We start from the raw sequence: 16,396 nt of genomic DNA on the forward strand, positions 1-16,396 counted from the left end.
TCAAAATAGCCAGTTGCAATTTTTGTTCTAATATCTTGATTACAATACAATGAAATCATATCCTTGTGGTCATTCATGCGAAGTTACTTAGTACACGGAAAAAGTATGTACTATGAAAATTAGAAGGCAAATTCAAGCAATTTGATTGGACGAGAAGTTGTAAGTATGTGCTAAATATAAGTACTAAACATACACTCAACATAGAACACGGAAATATACAAAAGGCAATAAAACCTTCCGGTAACACAGGAAACAGTTCTATTCAATAACTTTAAAAACATTTATTAATTTGAAAAAATGGGGCTGATGTTTTTCTGTCTGCTTGTATCAGGTTTTGGAATACAATCTTACAATACAAAAGGTACGAATTACAATAACATATTTTATCTCAACATTTAAAGAGTTTCAGTTATAATGGATTATAAGTAAACCAGGAGAATTTTAAAAACGAACTACGAAAGTAACAAAACTGGACGAGTCAACAAGTTGGCATTTCCCTGCTGTGCATTTAATCCATTCAATGCAAATGTAAACCAAAATCGGGAATAAGCCACAATCAGCAATTAATTGAAGATTTGATGTTATGTTGGCATATAACACGCAGCAGCATGTCTCTAGACAGTTTAGTCACATACATATGGTATCACTCAACCAATTGACCGTAAACCTTTTGAAGTGTCGATTTTTTTTTATCGTTGTCCTCATAATCTTGTTGGGCACTTTTGCACCAGAAGTACGTGACAAAACACCATTAACATCATTAATATATATATATATATATATATATAAAAGAAAAAATAGACCTTTGCAAATTGTTTTTCTTCGTAAAGGTTTATTACGAATCATGCTTCTTATGAATACAAAATAGTCGACAAAAAGGGCTGCAAAATTAAACCCATTGGAAAACCGACTGCCTGTTGCAATAATCAATAAATATGTTCGATAAAAAAGCATGGATAATTGTTTTTAGAATCACTTTGTTCTGCAAAAAGCATTTTATCATGACCATTAACATGTACCTTCGATTTTTTTGGTAGAAAAAAATCAAAAGTTTTGATATTACTGCCAAATTATAAAGATTACAATTGTAGGTTTTATGCTAGATCTTTATAATTAAAAAAGCATCTACTTATTGACAACACTGGCTGAATATAACGCATCTCAATATTTTATGAATTGCAACTTTTGTTTATACTGAAGAAGAGAAGAACGGATTTGTGATTTTCTGAAAGAAATCTTCTCTTTCGTGACAGATGATTGGGTATATATTGGAATGAGAGTATTTTAATGCAACTGGTTGCTTAAGTGGACCTTTAAAAACAAAGATATTGGTATATAAAACCAATATTGGTAGAGGCTTTTATGCTGGAACAACAAGATATTTGTTTTGGAATAGGCAGACATTTGTTTGGTAAAGCGAATAAGGCATTGACAACTTCTTGTTTCTTGTTATGGCCGTATTCTTTTTGTTCAATGTAGATTTATACTATTATATTTATGTATCAAGTATTAAGACGGGGATTGTAAACGTTTCTCTATTAAAGTGAATAGACGGTAATCGTTATTAACCTTCTAGGTCTCAGTTTATTGTTTGCTAGTTATTGTTCGATGGCTCCGCTCCAGTCTGGTATCCTAGTTTCGTTATTGTAATGTCAGCTTGAAAATCGTGAAATAACGAAAGAAAGTACTTTGGAAAATTTGAGGTTGACATATTGGTCTAAGTTGGAACATATATACTGTTCCCAGGTCTGAGGTGAAGTATACATTGTCCTCATGATAGGAAGGAAATGTACTTTTTAAGCTGAAATATGTAAAAAAAAAGAAGAGAGTATTTTTACACTTGCAGAATATTCTGACAATGACGTGTATATATCTAACTATATCACTACCTACGATAATATAACGACAAACTGCAGCTTATTTGGTAGCAAGTTTGACGAGAATTATCCAGTAGACAAGCTAATGATTAACATCACAAAGACTGGAACTTACTGGATTGATGCCAAAATAGGTTTCAAACGAAATATAAATCCTACAGGTGTGTTTTTCTATTATTTATTGTTTACATTTATTTGTTTTTGTGAACAAACGTGATATTGATTGTTTTATTTGAGTGTTGGATTTCATTGGACATGCTTTACATGACATCCGAATAACCTTGAGCCAAAACCAGTTTTCAATAGCAGATGATAAATGAGAGTGCAGGCAGGATAACTTTTTAACGGTTATTTACAATGATCTATATTCTATAGTTTAAATTACAATCATTGTATAGTTGTCGATTATGAAAGACTGTCGGTCCGCATCAGCATCACCACTTTAAAATTTCTTATTTCTAATACTATTAAAAATGTTCAGTAAGAAAGGGTAAGTATACTTAAACTTATGATGTATCGCTGTTTAACAACTGTGAAGGCACACGATTTGTTCTGTTCCAGTGTTTAACGTTCAAATTCCCCTAAGTGTTTTATCCAAATTGGCTTTTTTCCTAATCGTACGATAGTGTAAGATTCAGAAAAAATGTCTTGTTGTAGGCATATTCAACATATGTGTTATAATAATCCGGAAATAGCTGTATTAGCTGGTGTGTTTAATAGAGAAGAACAAATAGTGCCAGACTAAGCATGTCTTTATATCTAACACAGAAGTGCCTACGTCTCTAGGCATAATTATGAGTTTTAAATATGATTTTAAATGAACTATGACTCGGTTTTCAACTGGAACAGAATTCAACAGAATAATAATAAAGATGAGTTGTAATCATTGAAATGTAATACTTCTATTATTTAAGGAGTTAAATCGGGGTGCAATGTAAACTACAATGGAAGTTTAGATGAATGTAATAAACATTGCAAAGGTCGGAAATATTTTAGCTACAATGTAAGTATGTGTTTATGTGTAAAATGTTCACTGTGATATTTTCTCTTTGGTTGGGTTGTCGGCTCTTTGACACTTTCCACAATTCTATTGTCAATTTTACGGTATAAATATCCGAAGACTAAACAGACAGACACATCATCATTGTTTGCAAAATTTCCCTGTCACAATTTGTATTTTACTTTTAACATTTGTGATTTCTAAATAAATATAATACGCCTTTTTTTTAGATTTTTATACACATGTAAAAACATACTAGGTAGGATATACCAAATGTATGCTTAAGTTGACTCTGCGGGCGTTAGGTGAATGACTTAACCGTCTACAATCAAACCATGTGTCTTCAGCTTTTAAGCAGGTTAACAGTGTGTTCTTTAAAGGTGTTTAAATATTAATAGATACATCGGTAATTTGAAAACTTAATATTTTTAAGGACAAATTATGCCAAAAACATGATTTTGTTATATTTGAGTGTGTGTAAATGAATATTAATGCGTCCAGTATATATATAAATATAAATTGACAAATTTCCATGCCCATAGATATAGGAAGATGTGGTGTGAGTGCCAATGAGACAACTCTCCATACAAATAACAATTTAAAAAGTAAACCATTATAGGTTAAAGTACGGCCTTCAACACGGAGCCTTGGCTCACACCGAACAACAAGCTATAAAGGGCCCCAAAATTACTAGTGTAAAACCATTCAAACGGGAAAACCAACGGTCTAATCTATATAAACAAAACGAGAAACGAGAAACGCGTATATATTACATAAACAAACGACAACTACTGTACATCAGATTCCTGACTTAGGACAGGTGCAAACATTTGCAGCGGGATTAAACGTTTTAATGGATCCAAACCTTCTCCCTTTTTCTGAAACAAGCATAACATCACAACAAAGAAAAACATACGATAAAATATCAATTGGCAGACTTTATAACTCAATCAAAAAATGTATGCCTAACTTTATGACAAAAAGTTATGAAGTCCAAACTATACGGAATTAAAGAGCGTTAATATAAAAATAAAGACAAACAAAACGGCCAACTTTAGATGAAACGTTTAGCTATTTATCGGAAAGAAGAATACTTCTTCTTCATACATATGGGCGGTTTTTGACAATACAATGCACATTTAGCGGGTACTGCATGATTAAGTAATGCTAAATCACAAAGATCTTCACAATTTTAGCATTTGAGTTAAATTTTAGACGGTTTCCGTTTTCCATCTGAAAATTAAAATATAAGTTGTATTTGATGACAATACATAACATATATAAAGGTTGAGAGTGAACATGGATGCTGCCACTTTCATTTTGGACAAAAACATCTGAAAAGTGACATATTATTGATTTAGATTTTTTATAGTTGAACTTGAATTATAGTTGAACTTGAATTTGAGCGTCTTTGATGATTAAATCAGTTCAAATCTTTAATAAAACTAATTGAATTGACTGAAGTAGACACGTTAGTGTTTAAAAGGTGTCCAAAATCTTTTATTAGATGAATATGAAATTTGAGGCCAAAATCGGCCCATACCGAATTATTCCAGTACTAGAAATAACATACACTTGCGAAATTATTGGTTTTAAAAAGTCAAACTTAAGACTCTTTAGGTTGGAACTTTATATTTCAAGGTCCAAGCTATCCAAAAAAATCTGTATTTAACAATTTGAAAAATCAAATATATATAATTTATAACAACTAAATAATATTCTGTTGAATTGGCAACGTTATAACATCACAATTGTTAATATTAACAACAATTTATATGTATCGCTACAAGAAAGGTTTTTTTACAACAAGCTTTGAAAATTAAATTACAGGAACATTCTTGTACCTGTTCAAATGAAAATATGGCAATCGTGGGACTGTCAAGGACAAAAAACTGTAAAGACCAAAAGCATGGGCTCTGTTTTGATAACAATTGTGTTGTTTATGAAAGGGGTGAGTTCTTTTTATATTCTTCTACACGTAATATATTTGGTACACACAGGTAATTGACAACTACGATTGGAAAGGACGTAGGGAAATGACTTTACACTTTACATTTTTTAGCGCAACGGAAACTTGCAATTGTTTTAAATGCCTAAAAATGTATAGTACCATCCCCTCCTAAATACGTTAGTGTTCTACATTGAAAAATCCAGTCCTCTTTGACTCCATAATGACATTACCGAATTTTTTTTAAATGGATATTAACTTTTGGGGCAACAGTACGGGAGTCACATGTGGAGACGGATCTGCTGACCATTTCGGGGCATCCCGGTTTTAACAGGATCCGTGTGATTCAGTCTGGTTTTTTATATAAATTTCTGTTTGTCCTTTTCACGATATTGTTCTTGGCCATTGCGTTTTCTGATGATTTGAACTTACTAATCTCACTAAGTATGCACTATATTTTTCATATTGCGCACCAGAACATATTTTGGTGATATTTTGGTTTCACAATCTTAAGTTTAAGCAAATTTTTTTTTTTCAAAAGTAAAATGTTTTAACTATGTGATCCTATTTTATTCTGTCAGAAGACCGGGTATTTATGTTTTGGGCTTATATAAAATCAGGTAAATTGTTTGAGTATTATCCATAAAAGATCAATGTTTTGCTCTTTAAATTTGTACTTACGTAGGATTTTAGGTAGTCTAGTCAGAGAAATATTCAACATGCTTTAAAATTTTGAACACTGTTAGTTGAAGTATAGTTTTTTTCTCAAAAAGTTCATGCTATCCGGAAAATCCAAAATGATGTTTGATATGTCATTACTAATAACGGCATATCGTCTATCTTAAATAAATATTTAGAACATACTAAACGCAACCCTTGTTTAAGATATCATTTTCTTTGGAACTTGTTCCGTTAAATGATAGCGTTTGATTTGATAATTTTTGATTGACTTTCACTTTTTGAATTTACCTTGATTTTATTATACTTTTTTATACTGATCGAAACAACTGGTTTCTCTACGTTTGGAGTTCATGCAATTCCTTCATGTTTATTGTCACATTGATTTATATTCTCAATTAATTTTTGAGATTTGAACATTAGTAAATTTAAACGGAGATAGTGTTCACATGATAAAAAGTAGGATAAAAATAGTCCAAATTCCGAGACAATTTCAAATAGGAGAAGTCCATGAAAAATTCGACACAATTAACCAATGGAACAGATGGAATAAAGAGTTTCTTTGATTATAATGCTTCTTTTTGCCATGTAAATTTAAACTGGAAAAGTGCGTTTTAACCTGAAATAGGACAAACAAAAATTATTAACGCATTATCAACCTACAATTTCCACATTCTTGACTGTGCCTCAACTAATAACAACATAATTTAATCTAAGATATTTGATATTATATAAGTCCTTTGCAATTAACTTGAACATTTTCCGATCAGGTTCGATTATATATTGTGACATTTTGATATAGTGTGGATGAACATTGTAATAGTGCTTACGTATCAGAAGACTCTTTGTCTTGTCGTTGCATCACGTCTCAGTATGTTAGAAATGCTTGTTATTTCCTGATATTCAGTTTTTTTTTATCTTTATAAGTTTATTTCCTAAATTTTAACATATGTTTTTGCACAGTAATTTCTTACAATTCCTCAATAAAAAAAATAACAATGTGAAAATCTAAATCGTAATTCTGAAAAGGATGGTCAATACTGGTACTTCGACTCTAAGAAAAGACAGACAAAAAGTAGAAAAAAACATTCGTCTAGTACAAAATCAGCTTTGCGTTTATTCACATGATCACAACAAAGTGAGAAATATTTTCTAAAATAAAAGCATGAAAGATATATCAAAAACTTCTTATACGTCATCCATATAGAAATTATATTTTTCATTTTGTAAAGCAAAGCGGAAACCTACAGGTCGGCTTCGTTGATATTCAATCACTTCTTAATGAGTCTTATTCAGGAATCTGATGTACAGTAGTTGTAGTTTGCTTATGTAATATATACGTGTTTCTCGTTTCTCGTTTTGTTTATATAGATTAGACCGTTGGTTTTCCCGTTTGAATGGTTTTACACTAGTAATTTTGGGGCCCTTTATAGCTTGTTGTTCGGTGTGAGCCAAGGCTCCGTGTTGAAGGCCGTACTTTAACCTATAATGGTTTACTTTTTAAATTGTTATTTGTATGGAGAGTTGTCTCATTGGCACTCACACCACATCTTCCTATATCTACTTAGATTTAAAAAGTTTCAAAACGCTTTTTTGTTACATTGTAGAAAATTAAACTCTTTAGTTTCGTAGTATAACTAATTTTATGTATATCGTGAACTTCCTAAAACACTAAATATTACATAACTTTTATTTTAACATTAACAAACAAGACGCATAGCATGCTTTAAATAAAATTAGTAAAATTCCAATCAGTAATTCAAAGTTTGATGACTATGTTGAACGCATCTATTCTTACAAACTTGAAATAAAGGATGTTTTGTTGATCAATATATAATGTCTGTTTCTCAGATGACGACGATTATGTTCCAATCGTCGTAACAACAATCCGGACCTTCTTTCCCTCCGTATTAGACTTATCATCAAGCAACACCACGGGTCCCACATGTAGAGCAGGATAAGCTGATTTCTTTGGAAAACCTACACTCACCCCTGGATTTAGATGGGGTTCATGCTGCAAGTTTTTAGTGTACTATGTTGTGTTTTGTATGCTGTAGTTTGTGTTTTGGTCTGTTTTCGGTTTTTCCAATGCCGTTGTCTTAGGTTTTACTTTTACATTAAAGACTGGCAGAAATGCTTACCGACTAGAAAGAAATAATTACTTTTACTATAAGGTCTTATATTAAAAAAAATCACTTCCTAGAGTGGTTGATCAAGATCAAATAAACTGATTTTTTTTGGAACGCCGTGAAACACACATCATTGATGTAGGTTGAACATTCACAAATTCTGCTTTACTTTTAATATAAGGTCTTATATTAAAAATAATCACTTCCTAGAGTGGTTGATCAAGATCAAATAAACTGATTTTTTTAGGAACGCCGTGAAACACACATCATTCATGTAGGTTGAACATTCACAAATTCTGCTTTACTAATCCATCAAAAACTGTTTCAAATTATCCAAATAATTCTTTTAATTAGATTGTTTCATTTTCTAGCAAGTAATAAGGTTTTCATTTGGCAATTTAAAAATATTTGAAGAATATGAACTAACAGTAACATCAATAGAGTTATCTTTTGTCATAAAATAAAAACAACTACCAATTTTACAAGATATCATTGCAACACAACATGACATTTTAGTATATTTTGGTTTGAAAAAGCTGTTCTAAGACATTCAAACATACGGTGCTCTTATGACAGTCGTAAGTGACATAGTTTCGTGTAATTTATTTCGCAAAACAATTTGATAATAATAAAAAAAGTAATGTAAATAATATGGATGGAAAAAAAAAGAAATTACCATTCTCATAATTTACGAGCATTTCTTTTTAGTCATATTTTTAATTACCCAGATGCGTTATGTTTAATTATATCCGTTAAATAATAGATAATGTAATCCTTTATCATGATATTTTTTATTTACTGTATAATAATATTACGGTTATTACAGATGTTTTAAACAACAATTATTTATGTGAAGTATACCAGCTTCAAACATATTCCAACGACTGGATAGTCACAACTCAAAACTGTTCTGCAAAGTTGAGTTTTATTTGTGTTGGAGGTAAGCTTGATTTGGTTATACAGCTAACCATAAGATCTATAGTAATATTATGAAACACACATATGAGATTAAAAAAATGTAATCAATTAAAGAGTGCTGCTTTCCTTATATTTCAATTAAAATAATAAATAAAACCACAATTTCAACTTAGTCATCCTAGTCAGATATATATTATATATATGATGTAAGAACACAAATGTTTTCTGTTATTTAGCTTAAGAAGCAATTATTTTATAATTATTCAGGGTTGACAAACAATGAACAAATGCTAACACGCAACAAGTTGGGCTCTTTTTGCGACATAAGGTTCTATGTTTATTTCCAATCTTATTCTTGATCAATGCTGTGACATTCATCTTCAAATTTGACAAACATTTATGATACGTCATTCAAATTTGTACATGTTCTTTATATTTTATCCGTCAGATAAACTTCAACCGTATACCATTGATAGTTCATGGCTTGAGGCAAACCATATGTGCTCCAAGAAAGGCCAACACTTGATACAAACTGCACTAATACTTGGCAAGGATTTAAAAAATAGAACAAAATATTGGATATCTTTATTTCGTCAACAAAAAATGTCCTGGGGAAATGGTAAGTGTAGAATTTTATAAGAGGATACATACAATAAATACAATTATTCACATTAAGTCAAGGTAGCAATAGTTTTTCTATAAGTACGAACTGGCTTTGAACTAGCTTTCAGACAGTAAATGCGAGTGCTTTTAGAAAGATACCTTTGTGTTTTATGCATTTTCAACTAATTTGTATAGTTTGTTTACTTATATTATACTGCAATTGTAATTTTCCCATGTTAGCGGAAAAGTAGGGCGCTTATACACGTGGTGGATCCTTCCACATTGTCTTTGTGCACACAAGATCAAAAGCCTGTACTTTTAATAAAAGAGGTGGTATATTTTCTAGAACAACACATTTCCCATATGATGGAGATATTCAAAAGTAAAATCATGAAAATATCGGTCGCAGAGGAAAATTCAAAACGGAAAGTCACAAATAAAAAATCAAAATCAAAAGCTCAAACACATTCCACGAATGCAAAACAACTGTCATATTCCTGACTTTGTGCAAGCATTTTCATATTGAGAAAATGATGGATTAAAACTGGTTTTATAGCTAGCTAAACCTCTTTAAATACCACAAAAGAAAACCTAGAAAGTGTGTTCTGGATCTTGTTTCATATAATTGGATGACTTTCAAGATTATATCTACGTCTCAAACATACGTCACTGTTTATGGTGTGATGTGCTGATGTTAAAGGAAGATGTCTGTTTTTATTCAGCGGTTCACATGTTGAAATGTACTTTGATAATATTCATTTATTTATAAATTGCCCTATAAGCGGGAGTTTTGGCTACCAAACAAATTAGGTTCAACTCACTATTTTTTTCTTGAAATGTCCTGTACCAAGTCAGGAATATGGCAGTTGTAACAACTAGTCCGTTTCTATGTATGTTGACGTTTGTTTGTGTTTCATTTCAGTGTCTCTGTTGTTCTATTGTTTTCTTCTTGTAGCTAATGTGTTTCCCTTGGTTTTAGTTTATAACCCGGAGTTTTTTTTTCTCTCAATCGATTTATGACTTTTAAATAGCGGCCTTTGTTTCTTACTTGTGACAGGCCTATGTACATGTGGTAGGATACATCTATGTAAAAAAAGATTCCAATAAACCAATCATCCTGGTTTGCGCGCATTGAATTGCAGGTTAATAAAAACATATAGTGTTTTGTTGTTTAACGATATTTTAACTATAGTCATATATTTACCTGCATTGTACCAGATCAATTTAGAAAGGATACTGAATTTACTATTATTAAAAAAATGTTTTCAATCTTTTGGTAATATCTTATTATTTTACAAGAAAAATGCCATAAATAAAATAAGTAACGTGTAAGATTTCTTTTTATTTATTCACCTTCTTTATTGTTTTTGAGAATATCGTCTAACCTGTTTTAAGCAATATTATTGGTAGTGTCAGAAGTGACCGCTCAAGAGATGTGACGTTTTAAAAGATGTTCTGAATTGCTCCGATTCCGACATCGCAAATGCCCGAGATTGAGGCAAAGTGATTTTGTTTTTTAGTCGGTAAAGTTATTTTTCTTGCTGTAATGAAAAAAGACGGATTCAGGCACTGTGAATTTGAAGATAACAAATGAAACATGTTTTTTATTCGTGGAGAAATAGGTCGCTTATACAGTTTTCAGTAGAAAAAGAATATGTGTAACACAAGGCATTCACTTATTCGTTTTCAATTGCGTGATCTCGAGTGCAAACTGGTTTCTGTTTTTATTTGACTTCATTACTGAAAACATATATTTTGGACATGATTATATAGGTATCTAAAACAAGAAAATTATCAATGTTAAACTTGGAAATATCGATTTCCTGCTACAATAAAATGATCGCTGTCCGCGTTTGCAGATGACTGCTGAAATAAGTTGAATCATGTAGAGAAAACGTTTGTGAGGTTTTAAAAGTAACATTTAGAGGCAATTGACCACTTATACGTCCATGCGACGGTTTAGCAGACAGAGAAGGTCGTTAAAATAATTCAGTTCAGTGGGCGAACTGGTGACAAAATATTACCTCCCCTGTAAACAGTGTGCTATACTGACTAGAGGTAATCGGTAAAAAAAACCCGGATGATGCTGTAATTGTTTAGCTTGTTTAAAATGAGCTAGCATAAACGAACTAAGACGTGTCAACATAATGTGTATATGATAACGAATCAGGTAAATTATTTCTTGTTAAGTTTGTCACCTCATCGTATCATCATATGATAGGTAAATGCGTGAATTTTCGATTTTCAGTGTCGTCAGGGATCAAACTTGTAATCATGCCATCCTTTCATTATTTTTTTTTAAATATTATCCAATGGTCGGAACACCTTGATTTTCTCCCAATTTGTAAAGTTGATTATGTTGCATGATATACATTTTTATCGGGGAAAAATATTGATATGCAGAAAAGATTGGCAGTTTTCAATTTGTGTTGCTATGTGAAATAATGGGAGGTAAATTAAAGTATAAGAAGGCGCGCTTTTTCAAATAGTAATGTGTCATTAGTGTTGCATTATTTATCAGTAGAGATATTTAGATTCCAGTCAGATTGCCCAACTGAAGGTTTTTGTTGGAAATGTTTTGTAAATCTTGGCTGTTTTGCAAGACAAGCTTGGCTGTGCAGGTTGCTCGGCCGCCCCTTTCAGTATGAGACAATATTTTGTTTATTACTTAGTATATACTAAATCACTGCCACAAGACTGGAGCGGGCCCCCTTTTAGGCAGTTAGTGCGAATCACCTTAGGTTTCAACCATTACATGCCAAACCGGGGGAGGGGGAAGGTTTTTTTTCATTATAATAATACATTGAGATTTAACATATACTTTCCTATATGTAGTGTTTGTTTTAAAGTATTTGCCAACAAAATTCCTCAAATTTGGGATCATAATATTGTTTAAGAAATCACCTTACCCCCTGTACTACATAAAAGTGCAAAGTCTTCTTCAACACACGTGCATTGTTAATTCGGATGTATTTTCTATTCCGATATTATAAGAATTCGAAGGTTCATATCATTTACAATATCATTCAACATTTTTCTGGGATTTTTTTTTACTACCAACGTTTAACCTCGAGGTTACATTGTAATTAAAAAAAATCCAATAAAAACGTTGAATGTAAATGATATGAACTTTTAAAGTCTTATATTATAGGACTCATGTTTTTCAAATATAATGTGTTGATCAATTATGTTATGATGATTTGAATAAACTTCACATTAGGTTATTTGTCACGTATATTAATTACATTATATCGAGTTGTCCCAACGATACACTTGTCGGTGTGCTCGATCATACGAATTTACCGACATTCATATAGACAAAATGACCCAACTTTGAAAAATTCTTGTGACGAAACTACATTTCGGACCACGTTAAAAATTGGATTTTTTTTTTACTAACAACGTTTAACCTCGAGGTTACATTGTAGTAAAAAAAATCCAATAAAAATGTTGAATGTAAATGATATGAACCTTTAAAGTCTTATATTATAGGACTCATGTTTTTCAAATATAATGTGTTGATCAATTATGTTATGATGATTTGAATAAACTTCACATTCGGTTATTTGTCACGTATATTAATTACATTATATCGAGTTGTCCCAACGATACACTTGTCGGTGTGCTCGATCATACGAATTTACCGACATTCATATAGATAAAATGACCCAACTTTGAAAAATTCTTGTGACGAAACTACATTTCGGACCACGTTAAAAATTGGATTTTTTTTTACTAACAACGTTTAATCTCGGGGTTACATTGTAGTAAAAAAAATCCAATAAAAACGTTGAATGTAAATGATATGAACCTTTAAAGTCTTATATTATAGGACTCATGTTTTTCAAATATAATGTGTTGATCAATTATGTTATGATGATTTGAATAAACTTCACATTCGGTTATTTGTCACGTGTATTAATTACATTATATCGAGTTGTCCCAACGATACACTTGTCGGTGTGCTCGATCATACGAATTTACCGACATTCATATAGACAAAATGACCCAACTTTGAAAAATTCTTGTGACGAAACTACATTTCGGACCACGTTAAAAATTGGATTCTCAGAAAGCTGCATTATAAAGGTTTGATATATATTTTTTTCAAAAAAAAAGAAAAATATGCAGTCAAATCTGGCAGTTTTTTTACACACCCCTATGTTGAACAATAGATTATTCAATTAACAGCATGTTTGGCAATTACAAATTCATATATTGAAAAATTTAGCTTTAACATAAACTTTACTTATAGTGGTTGTATAAAAGTTATATAATGGTTATGTGTTTTAAGAGATATTCATCCCTATGCATATCGGTTTTTATGCGTAAATTGTCTCTCCTTTTTTTCTACCTTTTCTATCTCTTTCATAAGAAGAGTGATTTTTCTATTATTCTAGTGTCACTGGAAATCCCACTAAGTTATATCGCTTCAACGATATGACTATTAGACCTTTTCAATATCTCTCGACACCTACCATGCCTACAGTTGAGAACGACTACGACAGGTAAAATGTGAAGGGTCGTCTCAAAAATAAAAAAAATTGAGATCATTATTGATTTTATTGCTTTCAATCATTGACAATGATAAAACTTTCCTACAGAGTCCATGTTTTTTTTTAAATTTATTATAAAGAAAAGGATATACTTTAAGTCACATTTCATCTTTTAGACGTTTAGCTTCTAGCTGTCCTGGTTGAATTTTGAAAACGAAAAAAACAAATTATGTTTTATTGTAGTTGATATTTAATTAAACAATGATTATGTCGGTTAACAAGGGCGGCACATGTCTGTTAGTTTTGGTCTTGGATGCCTCCATAACTTACTCAATACTTTATATCATTTCAATTCACCAATTTGGTGTTCCACTCGAATGTTATATTCAACAATCACTGCTTAAATGTTGTAACATTGAAACGAGGGGTCAATTATATTTTTTTTTTCAGAATTCATCCAGGAAAAACTTTACCTCGAACAAGATATCTTGAAGCGTTGATAAAAAAAAAACAATAACAAAAAAACAAAAAAACGTGATATTTTCCTTTGACCTAAACAATCAATATGTAATTATGTAAAAATTGAATATATGTACATCAACTAAGGTAAAGATCGGTGGAAAAACACAAAGTTGGTCGTGTTCTCAAGTGTGATGAAAAAAATCATAAAAGCTTTTACACCAACAAATAAAATCGTTATTGGCATGCGGCAAATATTTAGCGAAAGACTCACATAATCACAAAAGTGAAGAGAAAATGTGTTAGGATTCTGAATGATTGGAATATTTGTTTAATCAATTCAACATGAAATGTCGTGCAAATTCATACGAAATAAGAATATTATATGACAGAGACATATGTATGGTGGACGGATGCGGACGTTTCCCCTTTTCGTGTTTTCGGGGAAATCTAGAAATCGAGAACTGAAGAAATTGGGAAATAGAGAAAGCAAAAACGCAAAATCGAGAATTCATTTCGCGTTTTCTCGTTTTCGCGTTTTCGTGTTTTCTCTTGCGTGTTTTGGCGTTTCTGCTTTCTTGATTTCTCGATTTCCCGATCTTTCCCGATCTTATCTGTTTCCCAATTTTTCAATTTCCCTATTTCTCGATTTCCCGATTTCTCAATTTTTCGATTTTGCTTTCTCGATTTCTCGAATTCCCAATTTCGCGTTTGCAAAATGAAAGGAGAAGTCACGAAAACGCGAAAAGACGAAATAAATGACCACCATACATATATTTATTTATTTATTTGGTTGTTATGTATTCTTACACTATATAGTCAAAACAGTATAAAACCGCCAATCCAATATGATACGGAATGATAATCACGATGGTTTTTGTCTTTGAGACGACCTATCCATTTACCTGTAAACTGTAGGTGTCATTAGTCGGTGTCGAGAGATGTTGAAAAGGTCTACTAAGGCGTGTTTGACTAAAAATAATACAATAAATTCTAACAATTAAATATACTTTCTTTTTTCAATCAATAATCACAAGAGCTAAGTTTTCAAAGCAATTTTTATCATTTTATACAAATTGTCAATAATTCATCACACTTTTGTGAGTTTTATGCTTAAAACTATGAGGGACATATACGAAGCTGAATCGTTGCCCTCTATTACAACAAATACTGAATACATGGAGCAGGTTTGGGTTGTATGATATCGCATTTTATTTAACCACTATTTATCGGAGGACCACTTACCATTTGGAAATATGGTACAACACTATTGAGAATATGCCATTCCATCATATACAAGAGTATCGAGCAATTCAACAAGGCTCAAGCATTAACAGAATGTAGAATTATTCAGTTTGTTCTAGGACTAGGAGGAGCCTGTCCGCCAAAAGACACTAATACAGATTATTACAATCCAAACATTATCTTCTGAAATACAGATACCAACAAGGATTCCTCAAAGTGATAGACAACTCTAATGCAGAATCACGTCTACTTCATTTGACTGTGTGACTTTGTTAAATAATGTGATTTGTGACTTTATATATATTTATTTATTTGTGACTATCGAAACATATAAGTAATATCAAAATTTACTAAGTTTTTACACTAAATGCATCATTTTACCTGTTTCTACCTGTTTTTAAAAAGTGTTTTATTAATTTCCTTATTGTGAAGAATGCAAACATTTGCTTCATAGGTTTTATAAAAGATGTTTTTAAAAAAGACAACTTTATCATTCATTGTAATATTATCAGTTTCATAAATGAATCTTATGTTGTAGATTTCTTATTTGTATATTCAATGAATCCATTTACTTGACATAGAATCATTAAAAATACTTGAATATATAGAAATCATAGATGAACGATACCTTTATATTTAGAACAGATATGTTGCGCTTTGTTTACTTTGCTAATAATTAATTGTAGTCAAACCAAGAGTAAACCCAACAACATTCGTTACATAAATGAACGTAAAAATAAAACTTAATATAGGAAAGCATGATAATACAATAGTATAGATCAAAACAAAATATAAAAAAGAAATATTATTATATACTCATTCATGCTATGAAATACTTTCATGGATATGTCGATAATATCTTTTTTCTAATAGAAAGCAACACTGCATCAGGGAATACCCTCAGACATCAGGAAACATATTGACAAAAATGCAGTATGTTTTGTTTTTTTATGCTTTGCAAACGCGTTACACGTTACACAAGATGAAGAAAAAATATGGTTACTAGGTACTTCTCTACAGTTTTTTACAACACGACATTTTCT

This window comes from Mytilus galloprovincialis, chromosome 9 (assembly GCF_965363235.1).
Source record: "Mytilus galloprovincialis chromosome 9, xbMytGall1.hap1.1, whole genome shotgun sequence".
Taxonomy (NCBI): domain Eukaryota; kingdom Metazoa; phylum Mollusca; class Bivalvia; order Mytilida; family Mytilidae; genus Mytilus; species Mytilus galloprovincialis.